This window comes from Ambystoma mexicanum, chromosome 11, assembly GCF_040938575.1.
Source record: "Ambystoma mexicanum isolate Mex_15411 chromosome 11, UKY_AmexF1_1, whole genome shotgun sequence".
Lineage (NCBI taxonomy): Eukaryota > Metazoa > Chordata > Amphibia > Caudata > Ambystomatidae > Ambystoma > Ambystoma mexicanum.
The window spans coordinates 733,537,189-733,553,225 of record NC_090934.1 but is presented as its reverse complement, the minus strand read 5'-3'; positions in this window follow the sequence as shown (position 1 = coordinate 733,553,225).

Here is a 16,037-nt window from a genome sequence, read left to right as displayed (position 1 = left end):
GGTCCCAATTGGGACTGGTTGGCACTCGGAACCTGGGTTATGGATCTGCTTCCAAGGGAGTTGGGAAAACCCTGACCTTTTGCAAGCAGAGATCATGACACAGTGGAGTGTTGATACTCAAGACTTGATCAAGGAACAGAAAGAAGACCTTAACCGCTTAAGGAGGACTACAAAGGGAAAGAAGAACTGAGGGTGTTGTTAAAAAACCAAAAGAGAATTTGTTTTCAAGATGGACTGATGATTCAGGAATCTGTGTCAGGCCAAATCTAATGAGTAGTACCTTTGTCCTTTCGGGGACTGATGTTACATCATGCCCATGATGCCATAATTGCGGGTCACAGAGGTTTCCAGAAAACTTTGGAAATCTGAAAACATTATGCCTATTGGCCACACATGTTCCAGGATGTAGAACTCGATAAAAGGGGATGTTTGGTGTACGTACAGTTTCAACCTACTTCCCCAACACACAGTGTGCCATTAATGAAAAGAGGTCTGACACTCCCATGGTTAGATTTACAAATAGACTTAATCAGGCCTGTTCAAAGGTCAGCGCGTGCAAAAAAGTATTTGTTGACTGTCACTTGTTTGAAGTCCAAGTGGGTAGAATGCATTCCAGACCATGAATATAGTGTGCAAATGGCAGCCACTTTGCGGGTCAATCATATTTTATCAAGATTTGGTTTACCTCAGAGAACAGAATCAGACAGTGGAAGCCATTTCACCAGTGCAGTGATTTCAAAGATGTGGCATCTTGGGTGTAAAAAGAAAGCTGCACATTTCATACCAGCCCTCTTCTGCTGGGGGTGTGGAAGGTTGCAACAGGTCAATTATTGATATGTTGAAAATGTTTGTAACTCAAGCAGGATCTAGCTGGAATTCACGGCTCCTTCTGGTCCTAATGGCTATTAGGTCAACACCACCCAGATCAACAAATCTTAGTCCACATGAGATTTTAACAGGCAGGAAGATGGTTTTGCCACACCATCTGCTTTACCAGACCAATGAACAGGTCCTGGTAAATGCAGCCACAATCCATGAATATGTGGAAGAGCTCAGAAAGGTTTGGAAAAATCTGCTGACAGTGCAAAATCATTCTATGACAACAAAACATATTTGAGGGGCTATGAGGTAGGCAACCAAGTGCATACATTTGACATTGGGAATGGTAAACATAAAAATGGCAAATTCCTTGCATCCTGGCGTGGGCCATTTCAAATTGTAGATAAGGTTTCACCTGTGGTTTACAAAATTACTATAAAGAAAGAAGAGTTGATCCTGCAACAATTTGTTCATGTCAACTAAATCAGACCGTTTCAACCAAAGCATGTGGTGAAAAGGCTTGAACAGATTGGAGAAGCTAATAGGGAATAAAAGGTGTAGTTGTATTAAGGAAACAAAGCACTGTTATCTCGAAGAGATTTTCCGTAACAGGTAAGTAGGTATGATTGTAACTATTGATTAATTGGAAAAGGGTGGGTTAAAAGGGGGATAAATCTGATAAGTGAATGTAGTTATGCTGTTAAGATTTATGAAAAAGGGGGATGAAACAGGTGAGTATATAAATGGAATGTGACTGTGTGATTATATATATATATATTTCAAATGTATACAGCAAGCTCTATGCTGTTTTGGCAAGCAGCACTCCCAGTTCGTGGATTTGACAAAATTGTTCTGTGGAAAAACAGCCAAAAACTTGCCAAGGTTGCATTTTCCAAACAGCCTTTATTTCATCATGGCAAATTAAAAAGAAGAAAATCCCAGTTTCCCAGAACTATTTGTGCCAGCAGGCAGCCTGACGCGTTTCACCACAGACTTGTGGCTTGATCACGGTGACTCCACAAAGTGCATGCAAGTTTTTTAAAGAGATAGAAAGGACACCAAAAATTGGTGAACACAGAGAAGGTGATTAAAACATATTGTGCAAAGTGCTGCCATTTTGCTTTGGGCTAGTTGGGAACTGAGTATGCACTTTACTGCTTTTTCTAAAACACACATATAAGCATTTAATCTGTGCTTTCAAAAGGTTGCTGGTGACATTAGCCTTATTCATTACAATCATTAAAAGGCTTATCACAACAAAAAACAAAAAACATGAAGTAAAATGCATAGTGCGTGTGCTGGCATTTCACCACATTTTAGGTGAATACATTGTTTCATATATTATGCAATTTCAGATTTTCTGAAGAGACTGAATAATAATGTATTTTCATGGAATTGCCTATTTAAATACTTTTAAGTAAAGTGCACTGTGCATTTAACACATTTATAGGCAATTCAAATTTATATTATAATCTCTTCCAGTAATAATATGCCAAAAGCAGAATGTTCAATGAGAAAATGCAACGTGCATTCCTATGATAGTTTCAAGCGTTTTTGGCACTTATTTGTATAAGAGAATAAAGTGCATAGTGCATTCCTATAAAGGTTTGGCATTGTATGAATTGTATAAGGTGCATAGTGCATGTGAACAACCTCACTCCATATTGTCAACAAGTTTAAAATCATTGTCAGTAAAAATGCATAGTTCGATATTGATGTTGATTCTACTCATATGAAAAATTCAAAAATCCCAAGCAGAAAGGCATGAAGATAAATACTTCAAAGCATTTGTCATAGTCTTTGTCTGTGCATATTGGCAAACCTTACACCTACTACACTTGGAAAAGCCATTCCCCCAGTGGAAAGCCAGTTGGCACTAGCACCAATTTTGTCAGGAACCATATAGCTGTTCACTAATGTGTCTTTCATAGAAGTACTCTTGAGAAAGGTAACATCTGGGCAATCATTCAACGTCCCGGCAAAGTCTTTATCAGCCTTTACTACCTTCCAATATTTATTTACAATGTGTTTAATGGTTCGAGAGTGGCTTCCAAATTTTAAAATCAGTCTTGTAGTGTTGTCCTCTTCCATATTTTGTGAATCCGGTTTCTGAACTGTCAATAGTTTATGTTTGTCCATGTCCCGTACTTTAATGTATGAGCGCTCAATCACCTTTCTCGGGTTTATTGCTGCAAAAGGTTTTGGGCCGTGTCTTGGCAGGCTCGGTCAAAGTCGACAATTTCGCTACAATTTCTTCATATTCGGATAAAGTCTCCATATGGGATGCTCCATAGGAGATTTTTTGGATGTGCACTTTTGGCATGAAGAGGGATATTGGGCGCTGTAACCTTCCTGTGTAATTCACACCCTATATTTTGTCCAACAATTTTAACTTGCACATCCAAAAATACAATGGACTGACGACTGTGATGTGATTGTAGTTGTTCATATTAAGTATTTTCACAAATTCACTCCATGATTGTATTGTACCTTTCCAAATAATAAATAAATCATATATGTAGCGTAGCCACAAGACTATATTTTCAGTGTATTTTTCATTTTCCTCTGACCAAAGATTTTTCCCAATGGCCCATCATGAGGTTCGCGTATGTCGGCACAAATGTTGTGCCATGGCAGTGCCCTGGAGTTTGCGAAACACTTCATCGTTGAAATTAAAAATATTGTTCTGCAAACAGAGGTTTATCATCTCAAGTATCATATTAGAATGTTGAAGATGGCTCAGAGAAAAAGTATTTAAAAAAGATTGACAGGCCTCTATGCCATCTTTATGTTAAGGACACCACATCCATGGTTTTTAATAGATATGTAGGTTCCCATGGAAGATCATCAATGTTTAGTACAAAATCGGTGGTGCCTCGTATATATGAAGGCAATGAGGGTACAAAGGTGGAGAATACTTCGTCCACAAACTTAGACACGTTCTCGAGGAGGGAATCACATAGGGTCACAATGGGTCTCCCTGGTGGTTTGTGGGGTTCTTGTGAACCTTTGGGAGAAAATAGATGGTGGGCATGACAGATTGTTTTGTATATAGGAATCTAACCATCTCTTCTTCTAAAATGCCAGCATTCTGCCATTTTTTCAAAAAGACCCAAACTTCCCCTTCCAGTTCTTTGATGGGATTCATAGTGAGTCTTTCATAGCAATTAGCATAATTTAGTTGTTTATAGACTTCTCTTATGTAGTCCTTCTTGTTCTGAATGACGATATTACAAACTTTGTCACCTGGTTTTATTATATACTTGTCCAGTTTTCCTATATCTGATAGTATTTTTTTCTGTTTATTGGACAAATTGCTTTTTGGTTGTCGTTTTATTGTTCTTCTTTCATTTTTTAGCTCATCAATGACAACATTTGAGAATGCTTCTATATGAAATTTATGAACACTCTGAGGGTTGAATTTTGACTTGCATTTTAATTTGCTTGTGGACGGCCAGTCTGTATTTATTCCTAATCTTGCAAGATCGGAAAGATGTTCAGAATTGTCCATATAAGTGTAATTTTCTAAACTGGCAAGGGTTGTCAATGTTTCCATGTCGCCTATTATGACATCTGTTCACCCTTCCAATATTGATTTAGGTTTCTTCCTATAGGTTGTAGTGGCAAAGAATTTCTTAAGATTTAATTTTCTCACGAAGCTATCCAAATCTAATCTAGTCTGTACGTAATCAAAATCTGCTAAAGGGCAGAAATGAAGTCCCAATTTTAATATTTTGGTTTCTTCATTTGTTAGGACATAGTCAGATAGGTTTGTGATTTGTTGTTTGTTCAAAGCTTCCTTGACATTATTATTAATTTGCCAAAGCATAATAATCTGTCTGGCGGGTTGCTGTTTAAATTTGTTGCCCCTCTGCCCCCTCCTTGTTTTTTTCTTCCCCCCTCGCTTGTCCTCTTGAATTGGAGCTGCCTCCTCATGTTTTTTGTTTGTGCGCCTGTCTTGGCATAGCAGCCTCATTTCCTCTAAAAAATTAAGACAAACAATTGGTTCTTCTTCTTCTTCATTCTCAGTGATATCTGATTCAGAGGTTGAGGCTGTTGATTGTTAATTATCTTCACCATGAGCCGAGGGCGCTTTTTGTGATTGTTTTACTTTCTGCCTCATGGGGTCAAACCGATGTGCAAATGTATATACTCGACCTTGTTCATAATCACCTTTGTCCCTCAGAAATTTGTGCTGTTTTCTCAATTTAATTTCCTCCTCATATGGTATGACGCTCGCTTCAATGCTTGCTTTTCCTCTAATTCCATTATTTGTGTTAGAGTTTTTGTGTGGTCACTTCCTGCATATTTTACAAGTAATTTTAGAAACATATTGGAGTAGTGGTCAGTGGCATCACCCCAATCTCTTAGCATTATTGGGTCTTGCTCATCGAAGGACGGAATTGTGAGGATTCTCAAACCCCGAGGGATACTTCCCACTTTGAGGTAGTTTTGTAATGAGTGTTCCTCTGACCATTTGCTAATTTCTTTCTTGCATGCTTTTTCAAGTTCTTTTGGCAGTGATAATTCGTTATTGTCCTTTGACTTTTCAACTCCTATTTTGTCCTTTTCTCCAATGGATGGTAGAGTCTTGTTGAACAGGCTGGTTGCCTGTTCTCTTCTAGAAGCCTCTTTGCTGGCCTAGGAAGCCATTAAATTACATTAAGAATCCAACTCTATCCTTGGTCAGTATTTCCACACGGTTCAGCATATAAACTAAACCAAAAATCCACAAAAGATAGTTAGATATGTGTTCGCTGATATTGAATCAACAGCAAATTACGGCAACCAAGTGCATTACTTTAACCCACTAGAAACATGCATTAGCCCATTATGAGGCACTTATCCATTCACATCTAGATTTTCAGCATCAGTTACTTCTTTATCAACACACGAACTTAATATTGTAAAGATAATGTCAATCCATTTGGGAAATTAAACACGGCGGTAAGTTTGTGCACTACTACTCTCAAGGATGCTTGCAGTATAGCAGCAATGCACGTTGATCACGTGAGTAGCTTCAGCGTGATCACGTTACGTGAATTTTACGTGCTCCAATAGATTTATGCTTACAAACACTACACAGCAGCTTGCACGCTCATTAAGACCGCATGTCGGGATCTCTCCCGTGTAGAAATTGTATTGGGTTAGTGTTATTACTAAGCATTTCTTCATGTTACATGCATCTAGAATGACTTCCTAGCCATTTAGAAGCATTAGCATTCCAGCTGTTGCACACGAAACGGATGTGCTCTTAACTATTACAAATATGCTTTTCTAGGTATTGGGACCCATTGATTGTATCACATTAATATGAGCATTTAAACCCTGGACATCTATGGGAAGGTTTATACAATGTGTATGCTGTGAGTATTTAACAAGTCCTTCCATATACAATAGGGACAGTTTCTCTCTTATATTACACATTATATTGGACACTCTAACTGTTAACGAGAGGCACTAGTGCTTATTTCTTCGTATTTTCATTTATTCATTATACAGATTGGTTCAAATTGAGTAAGTCCCCATTTTAGCCATACTATTTTGTTTTTTTTACGTATATCGAATATACCAATGTTTCATTCACACTCAATTCTTTTGCAAAGGTCTAGGGTGTTATTTATTGTGGCGTTTCAAAACACCTGGATGCTAGACAAGCAGTTTGCAAACACGCTTTGTGGTGTTCTGTTTGGAGGTGGCAGCGCACAGTCACTCACTTTTAATTGAGTTTCTTTACCTAATTATTATTATTGACTGATCATGGTTACCACTATGGCTGATATTAATGTATATCCTTCCATTTTCCCCAACGTCACTGCCATGGATACATTTTGGTATGTAACTTATTTTATGTTTTGTTTTTGGCAATTGCTATGTTATGCCTTTTGTGTTATATGTATGTTTGGTATTATATCATAACAGCCTTGAGAACGACCCATAGGTCGAAACACGTGTCGGCTGTACTAACTAAATTATCTTCTTGAACACCAACGTTGATGTGTGGACATTGATTTGTGGACATTATCTGTGGACAGTTTACATTGTTTCAATCCATTAACAGTTAATGAATGTAAACTGATTAATGGATATTACTTGTGGGTAGCAACTGCTCTGATACATTCACACCTCTGCAATACATATATTTGGTCTCGGCGCAGGACAGCACTTCCATTCCAGTTTACTTTGAGGGTGTTTGCTCAAGGGAACCCCATGTGCTGTAAACTAGCGGCCAGCAGACAAGGTGTTTGTAACCAGACTAGCGCACACCGCACAGTTACTCCTTGAAATTCAGTATCCTCAACACTGAGAAGGTGACCAACATTTTTCGTGCAAAGTGCTGCCATTTTGCTTTGGGCTAGTTGGGAACTGAGTATGCACTTTACTGCTTTTTTCTAAAACATGCATATAAGCATACATATATAGGTGTTCCAGATTGGCATTTGTTAGATTGGTAAGTGTCCAAGGTGGATGTACACTTAAAATAGCAGGTTTTGAAAGGATGTTTGAATTCTTACAGTCAATGGTCAATGTATTTCTTTTGCTTTGATTAAAAATGCCATATTGGATTTTGTTATGTCTACCCTGTAGCTTTGTTCACAGTCAAGCATCTAAGGAGATACAGTTTTGGTATGGTGTCAATTCGTAATCCACAAGTTTATTTCCAGGCTTATTTCTTGGTTGTCATAAAACATTGGTGTTTGATGCAGATTATAGTATTGCATTATTGTATTTTATGTGCATAATCCACATCTTTATTTCAGGTAGACTCCAAAAGAAAAGGGAAATGAATGAATGTGGTTTTCTTGGTCCTTCATTTTTTTCTCTTGTGCTTTGGAAATTAACCGATTCCTGAGCCAATGCCACGGGAGTTGGAGGCAATTTGACCTTCAAGTGCGTCGGAATAATGGGAGTCCCCGGGTCAAAACCCCCAGGACTGAAGAAGGGTGAAAAGATGTGTGATTGACAGATCTGAAGAAAGCCCCTCCCGCTAAGGATGAAAGCTTGCCTCATATCAAAGAAAGCAGCAGCAGGGTCATGTGCACCCTTTAAGCCTCATGATGGACATGCCACAGCCAATCTCCAGGGCTGGTTTCCCTCTTTATTGCATGGTCACTCTTAAAGAATTGAACATTGATTTTGGGAGTAAGTTATTTTCAATGGCGACATTGGGCCTCATTACACGGACGGCGGTAAGGGTTACCGGTACTGGTAAGGGCACCGGTACCGATAAACCCTTACCGCCTTACTACGAGGTCCCTTTGCGGGTTGGTACTTTAACGCCTGCTGTTTAGCAGGCGTTAAAAACCAACCCGCAAAGGGACCAGGGTGCTAATTACGGTACCGCAATTTGCGGCACCGTAATTAGCGCCTTCCCCATTCCCATAGAGCCCTATGGGGCAAAAATGGGAATGGGGAAGGGCAATGGGGGAAGGGAGAATTACCACCCTGCCAACCTTGGAATAGGGCGGTAATTCCCCTTTCCTCCAAGGCAGTGCCGGTATTTTACCGGCATGGACCAAGGCGCTAATAGCACCTTGGTCCTCCGCCTACCGTGTAATGAGGCCCACATTTCCAGTTTTAGGGTTGGGCTGATGCAACCATCAATAGAGTAGGCATTATGGACAACATCATTTTTTCTTTTTTATGTGTTTCATCTTCTTTCTAGGAAAAAGGACTTGGTTTATCTGGCGTGTTGATGATTTATCAAAATAATTGAAATAAAATCAAAATTATAAAAAGAAAATCACTAAAATAAATGAAAATGAAAAAACAGGAAACAGGAGAGTTAGGGCCTCATTACACGGAAGGCGGTAAGGGTTAACGGTCACCGGTAAGGGTACCGGTGACCGTTAACCCTTACCGCCTTACTACGAGGTCCCTTTTCGGGACCTGACCTTAACGCCTGGTGTAGACCAGCCATTAAAGTTGGGTCCCGCAAAGGGATCCTGGTGCTAATTACGGTACCGCAATTTGCGGTACCGTAATTAGCTCCTTCCCCATTCCCATTATGCCCTATGGGGCAAAAATGGGAATGGGGAAGGGCCATGGAGAAAGGGGGAATTACCGCACGCCAACCTTGGAATGGGGTGGTAATTCCCCTTTTCTCCATGGTGGTATCGGTATGGCACCGGCGGCAACCATGGTGCTAATAGCACCATGGTTTACCGCCTTCCATGTAATGAGGCCCTAAGAGTTCAAAAGATGAAAAGATTTCAAAAAAATCGCCCCCAAAAAAATCAAATTCTCCACCCCCAAAAAATAAATTCATAGAGAATATGATATGTGAAGGTTGTGGGTACCAACTGCATGTGTTTGATGTCATGAAAGTTCATGGATGATTTGGCGTATAACATTCTGAAATCAAAGTATGAGGATTCTTTATCTTAGCACAAGATCACACATGCAGATAGAACTGAAGCACAGATTAATGCATGTTTCTGCAGTGACTCTTTGCTCAGGTCCCCACAGAAAGAAAAGCGGCAGTGTGTAAGGAAAAAAGAGGGTCTGAATTTTAGCCAGTTCAGAATTTCATCAAAATGAAAGCTGATCCCATTTGACAACAAGTGGTGTGAGACTTGAGTGTGAGACCCTGGGATGACTCTGGTGTGAATCAGCATTGTGAATGCATAGAAACATACAAGGTAAAAGGGGGTTTCAGTTTGGCATTACATAAAAGCTGACGTGACCAGTTAGCACCACTCCATGGGAATATGGACTGTGTTGCAATGAAACATAATACTAACAATGTACTCCTTCTACTAATACTCCTAAACTACTAACCTATCCCCTGACTAATGTTCAAGGCAGCTCAGTCCTTGTCTTTTGGGTGCAAAATATTGGTGCATGATAATGATACAAGCCGGTTCCTTTTAGAAGAGAATAAACGTGAAGAATAAACGTGAAAAATGAAAGCTGTTTTTTTGCAAGGAAACAGCACAGAAATGTAACTCTTTTGGTTCCACCTAAATCTCTGTGCAAAGGTGCAGGCTTATCACGTGCTCTTTGGAGTCTTTTGGTTACCTTGACAAAGGGAGGTAGTTTTTGATTGACCTGTGACATCATTGTTAGAGATAGGCGTTTTCTTACACTTTCTTTAGGCAAACATATATTTTATGGCCAGGTCACAAAGGGTATTTACGTGGGAAGAGAGAATTCCTTCATTGCAGCCGAGGGCACACAGAACCAAGTGTGTTTTTGCTGAGTTCACAGGTCCAAGTGAGGTGTGCGATCTGGTTGTTTGTGGGTGCGTTTCACAGGTAGTTACAGGCTAGAAAATTGTGTTACATTCACGCGTAGACACCCATTTCTCATGAGTTTTTATTCACTGTCCATGCATCAAGCTTCAGATATAACAGAAGGTTTATAAGCTGCCAAGACTAGTGATAAGCTTTAAGGTCAGTGTAGCAGTGTTCTGGCCATCTATAACAATAAAAGTTGTTTGAAACCCATTGGGAGAAAACGCTATTTACCATGGGGGAAGCTTTACAAATTAAATATGTTTGTGGCTGTTTTCATTTTGACTTATGAATCACAGGGAATGTCATGTGTAAACTCAGTATATTGCACACGTTTGTTTGTACTTTTGGTTGGTTACATAGATGACAGTATTCAAGAGACCTCGTAAGTGTATTCTGAGATACCGCCAGAGAGACCCCAATTACCACATGATAATGAAATTGTGCTCTAGTGCGCACCAGGTCTGGTTGTTGGCATACCACTTACAATCTCAATATAAGAATAATACCAGGTAGTCTTATATATATGGGGCTCACCAAAATACCATGAAATACCCCAACAGGATCACCAAAATACCACAAAATACCCTAACAATGTAAGATGGATATGATCGGGTGGGAAAATGGTGGAAGAGCAAGGGTCAAATACGAAGGGTGATGGTAGGGCTGAGTTGGGATTGTGAGTTGGAGGTGGGGTACGTTGGGGTATGGTTCTATGGTGGATGGGGTTACATGAAAGTTGATGGGGTAGATTTGGGTAAAGTATAGATCACTGAGGTAGGGATGGTGGGTATAGATTTATGAGGTTGGAAGGGTGGGGTGAGATATGGTGGGGGAAGAGTTGGTTGGGGAAGAAACAGTAAAGTAGTGGGGTGCAGGGAATGGTGTAGCAGTAGAGTTGGTGGTTCGATTATGGTGGTAGAGTTGTATGGGTGTGGGTAGAGTGAGTGTAGAGTGGGGGTGAGGTAGAGTGGGTATGGGTAGAGTGTAGTGGGTTCGGGTGGGACAGAGAGGGGCAGATTGAGGTCAAGTGTGGGGTATGTTTAGAGAACGGTGAGGTGGGGATAGTGTGGGTGGGGTTAGAGTGGTCTATGGTGCAAGCAGAGAGGATTGGGTAGAGTAGTGGGTGGAGTACAGATGATGGGTGTAGAGTAAGTTGGATCGAAGGGGTGGGGTGGTAGGGTGTGGGAGAGTGAGCGTTTGGGTACAGTAGTGGTGTGGAGGAGTGTAGTGGGGTAAGGAGTTGGAATAGAGTAGCAGAGTGGGGTTAGTGAAGTGGGGTACAGTAGTATGGTGAAGTAGTGGAGTAGTGAAGAGTATAATGTTGGAGTGGGATAGAGTGGGTGGAGTTAGAGTGCATGGGATCAAGTATTAGGGTGTGGTAGGTGCTGTTGTGTAGCATAGTGTTGTGGAGTGAAGTGGGGCAGTGGAGTGCAGTTATGAACACAAGTTAGGGAGAGGGGTGAGGTGTGGTAAAGTGGGGTGAGGTGGGGTACAGTGGGTGGGGTAAGACTGAGTAAGATCAGGTGAGGTAGATGAAACTAAGGTGGTAGTTGAGTGGGTGGGGCAATAAAGGGCATATGGGCATTTATACTTTAGCCCAAGCTATTTTCGTGTATGAGCTGTACCCCGCGATTTATTAACCACCAGATCTGCAGCCCTGCCTGCATTGCAACAAGATTTTGCATTGATCTACAAAAATCGCAGTTTCCCGTTTATTTGCTGATTGGAGGCGCATCCGCCATTGACCAGCACGAGGATGCCACTTTCCAACATGGCCGCCCCATGCAATACAACCCTCCCCACCTTGTGCCATTGATCCTTTGAAGCGTCCAGATTGGCTGCTAGAATTATTTCTAGCCAATCATATCTTGCCGGCAGGCGAGTGCCGGCCCACCACATGAAAAAAGGCTCCTGACTGAGCTGACCGAGCTGGCCTTGCTGCCTGATGCTCCAGGTCCCTTAGCCATGCCACCTCGACCCCCCGCATTTGTACTCTCTCAAGCCCTTAAGCTTGTCAACCTAGCCCGGACCCCTGGCCTGCCAAGGCATTTACAGTGAGACTCAAAAGCACCTATACCATAACATGTACTTTCACACTATGCACTGTACCCCCTGACATGAGACTCAAGCCAGTTGCCTCCTGCGCAATTGCTCCTGTTGCACAGTAATGTCTTTGCTACTTTATACTGAATCCTGCATTTCATCTGCCTAGCGCCAACTGCCTTAAGTTGCATTTTTCCTGCCTAGCGCCAACTGCCTTGAAGTTGCATTTTATCTTTCTAGCGCCATCGAGTTGAGTCTGCATTTTATCTGCCTAGCGCCAACTGCCTGAAGTTGCATTTTGCCTGCCTAGTGCCACCTAGTTGATTCTGCATTTCATCTGCCTAGCGCCAACTGCCTGAAGTTGTATTTAATCTGACTAGCGCCAACTGCCTGAAGTTGCATTTTACATGCTTAGTGCCACCTAGTTGATTCTGCATTTCATCTGCCTAGGGCCAACTGCCTGAAGTTGCATTTTACCTGCCTAGCGCCAACTGCCTGATGTTGCATTTTACCTGCCTAGCGCCAACTGCCTTGAAGTTGCATTTTATCTGCCTAGTGCCACCTAGTTGATTCTGCATTTCACCTGCCTAGCACCAACTGCCTGAAGTTGCATTTTACCTGCCTAGCGCCAACTGCCTGAAGTTGCATTTTACCTGCCTAGCGCCAACTGCCTTGAAGTTGCATTTTATCTGCCTAGCGCCACCTAGTTGATTCTGCATTTTATCTGCCTAGCGCCAACTGCCTGAAGTTGCATTTCATCTGCCTAGCGCCAACTGCCTGAAGTTGCATTTTACCTGCCTAGTACCACCTAGTTGATTCTGCATTTTATCTGCCTAAGGCCAACTTCCTTGAAGTTGCATTTCATCTGCCTAGCGCCAACTGCCTGAAGTTGCAATTTATCTGCCTAGCGCCAGGTAGTTCATTCTGCATTTTATCTGCCTTGCGCCAACTGCCTTGAAGTTGCATTTCATCTGCCTAGCGCCAACTGCCCGAAGTTGCGTTTTATCTGCCTAGCGCCAACTGCCTGAAGTTACATTTTATCTGCCTAGTGCACTTGGTTGACTTTGTATTTTATCTGCCCAGTGCCACCTAGTCGATTTTGCACTGTATCTGACCAATGTCATTTAGGCTGGAACTGCATGCCACCAGATCGGTACCAACCTATCTGCATCTCTAGGCAATCTTTTATTTGTCTGCCACTTAGTTCCTAGATACACTACCTATCCAGGCTACCCACTGACAACCATGCCTCCCTGTGTCCCCAGCACTCTACACGTCATCCCAGCCTTAGAGCTACTTCTGATCCCACCTAGTCATCACATGAGTAAACTATGCACTTGCCAATGACCTATTCTGTCCCGCTGAGGACTATTCTATACCTTATCAGCACCTTACATCCCATCATGATTCCTACCTCACCATTAACAGTTACTACACCCTATCCTGTGACCCACAATAGCAAACCTCCAAGCCAGAATAATTTGGACACCAGACCTTGCAGTCTCCTTCAGAGAAACCTTAAACTCTGCACTAGACTCCCTAAAATCTATGAACCTTTAGCTAATACTTACCACCCTCTCATAAACAATACCTCCAACAATCTACAGCTTAATACCAACATCTCCCTCCACTAAACTATCAAGACCAAACACCCACTCCAGCTCAATAGCCAGCTTATACGAGACTTCAATATCCACCCTAAAAACCTCTACGATTCCCAGTCACCATCCAGGGAATGCACCCAGATTAGCATAAGAGGAGCTCTTATAAAAGCCTGTTCCATGGTAGCCCATGCAACTGAAATTGCTGATCTGCTCCAGTCAGAAAAAATGGACTTTGTTGCTATCACTGAATCCCGGCTTCATTCAGCAGTAGGCCCGGCAATCATGCTAGCCATCCCTGAGGACAACACCCTCCTTAGAAAAGATCGCACTAAGTCCCGAGGTGGAGGCCTTGCCATAATTTCCAAAACTAGTCTGTCCTTGAGACTCTCCACACCCCAAAACCTAGACTCTTGCAAATCTCTCACGGCCAAGTTACCCATTTCGGACTCCCAGACCCTGTCAATCCACCTTATATACAGACCTCCTGGCCCACTTGGCTCCTTCGAAGAAGACCTAAGTAACATTTTATCTGATAATCTCAAAAACGCCTCACCCTGTCTCCTCCTAGGAGATCTTGATTTAAGTTTCAATGACCCATCTGACACCAACGCCATGCACATCAATGACTCCCTTGAGGAACTGGGCTTCACCCAAAAAGTGATGGGTGCCACCCATACCAAAGGAAGAACCCTTGACTGGATAGCAGAGTACAACTGCCAGACCTCCAGTATGTCCATCAATCCTCAACCCTGGTCTGACCACCACCTGATCTCCTTCTCTCCAGAGGATTCGCCTCCATTACCCGCCACTAATATGGCCCAGCCATCCCCACTAGAAACAAAAGAAACACTACAGCTGAAAAACTCACCCCATTGATTCTTCCCACCTTAAATTCGCTCCCCGCCATCACTGACCCCTTCACTATGGTAGAGGAGTATAACAAAATAATGTTATCATCATTACACGCCATAGCACCACTGAAAAATAGAAAGAGCAAACCTAAAAAACATGTGAACACCTGGTTCACCCCTCACTTGAAAGCTATGAGACTAGAAAAATGCAAAAGTTAACAAATCTGGAGACAAGACCCTTCCGAGACTAACAAAAACAAAATAACCTCCCTCTACAAAAAAGAAATCATACTCGTCAAACAATCCTCTTTCAATCTGCCCATTACGCAAGCCAATTCTAGGACTAAAGAATTGTTCACAATCCTAAAAGAAATAGAATCACCCATCATAGCACCAGATACCTGTCACAAAGACAAACCATGGTGTACCAGCATTCAGAGTGCCCTATCGAATAAAGTAGCGACTCTCCAAGCTAAGATCAATAATAAAAAAAGAAACCCTCCTCCTGGCCCCTAAACCCAACAAAATTTCCAAGCCTCTGCCTCAACTACCGCCACCACCCCCCGATCAACATACCCCGGCTTCAACTTTAATACAGTATCCATCTTGGAAGTCAAAAAATTAATCCTTGGACTCAAACCCTCTAACTGCCATGGTGACCCGTGCCCAGTCCAAATTATAAAAGACGCTGCACGTGACCTCTCACCTTTCATCTCCAAACTCATAAATGCCTCCCTCTCCACTGGTACCATACCCAACAATTTGAAACAGTCTTGGGTTCTCCCATTACTTAAAAAACAAACCCTCGACCCGTCCATACCCACCAACTATCGTACCATCACCACAGTCCCGTTCCTGCTTAAAATCCTGGACAAGGTGGCTTACCTCCAGATCCAACAATTTCTGGAATGCAACAAACTATTAGGAGTACGGCAGTCACAATTCATACCACAACATGGAACTGAAACAGCGCTAATAGACCTCAAGGCACAGATTGACACGCTGAGAGACAATGGTAAGGCAGCACCACTGCTATTACTTGATCTCTCAGCGGCGTTCAACCTAGTAGACCACAAGACCCTGTGCAACCACTTGGATTCTGCTGCCCATTTCTCACTAGAAACGATAGGATGGATCCAATCCTTTTTGGACAATAGATCTATGCGCATCTTCTCCCCCAGAGTAGCAGCCGACCCAATGCCGATCACCCGTGGGGTGCCACAGGGATCCTGCGTATCCCCCACTTTATACAACATTTTCACAAAGCCCCTTTTTGATGATCTAGATGACCTGGGTATCACCTACAATAACTATACTGATGATACTCAGATCCTCATCCCATTGACAAGTGACTACAACAAGGATTTGACCTTTTTGAATAGAGTGTACCTCATCATCCAGGCATGGATGGCTTCTCACGGTCTATGCCTGAATGATGAAAAGACGGAACTCCTCATCCTAGGCACCCTTGCGAATCTCAA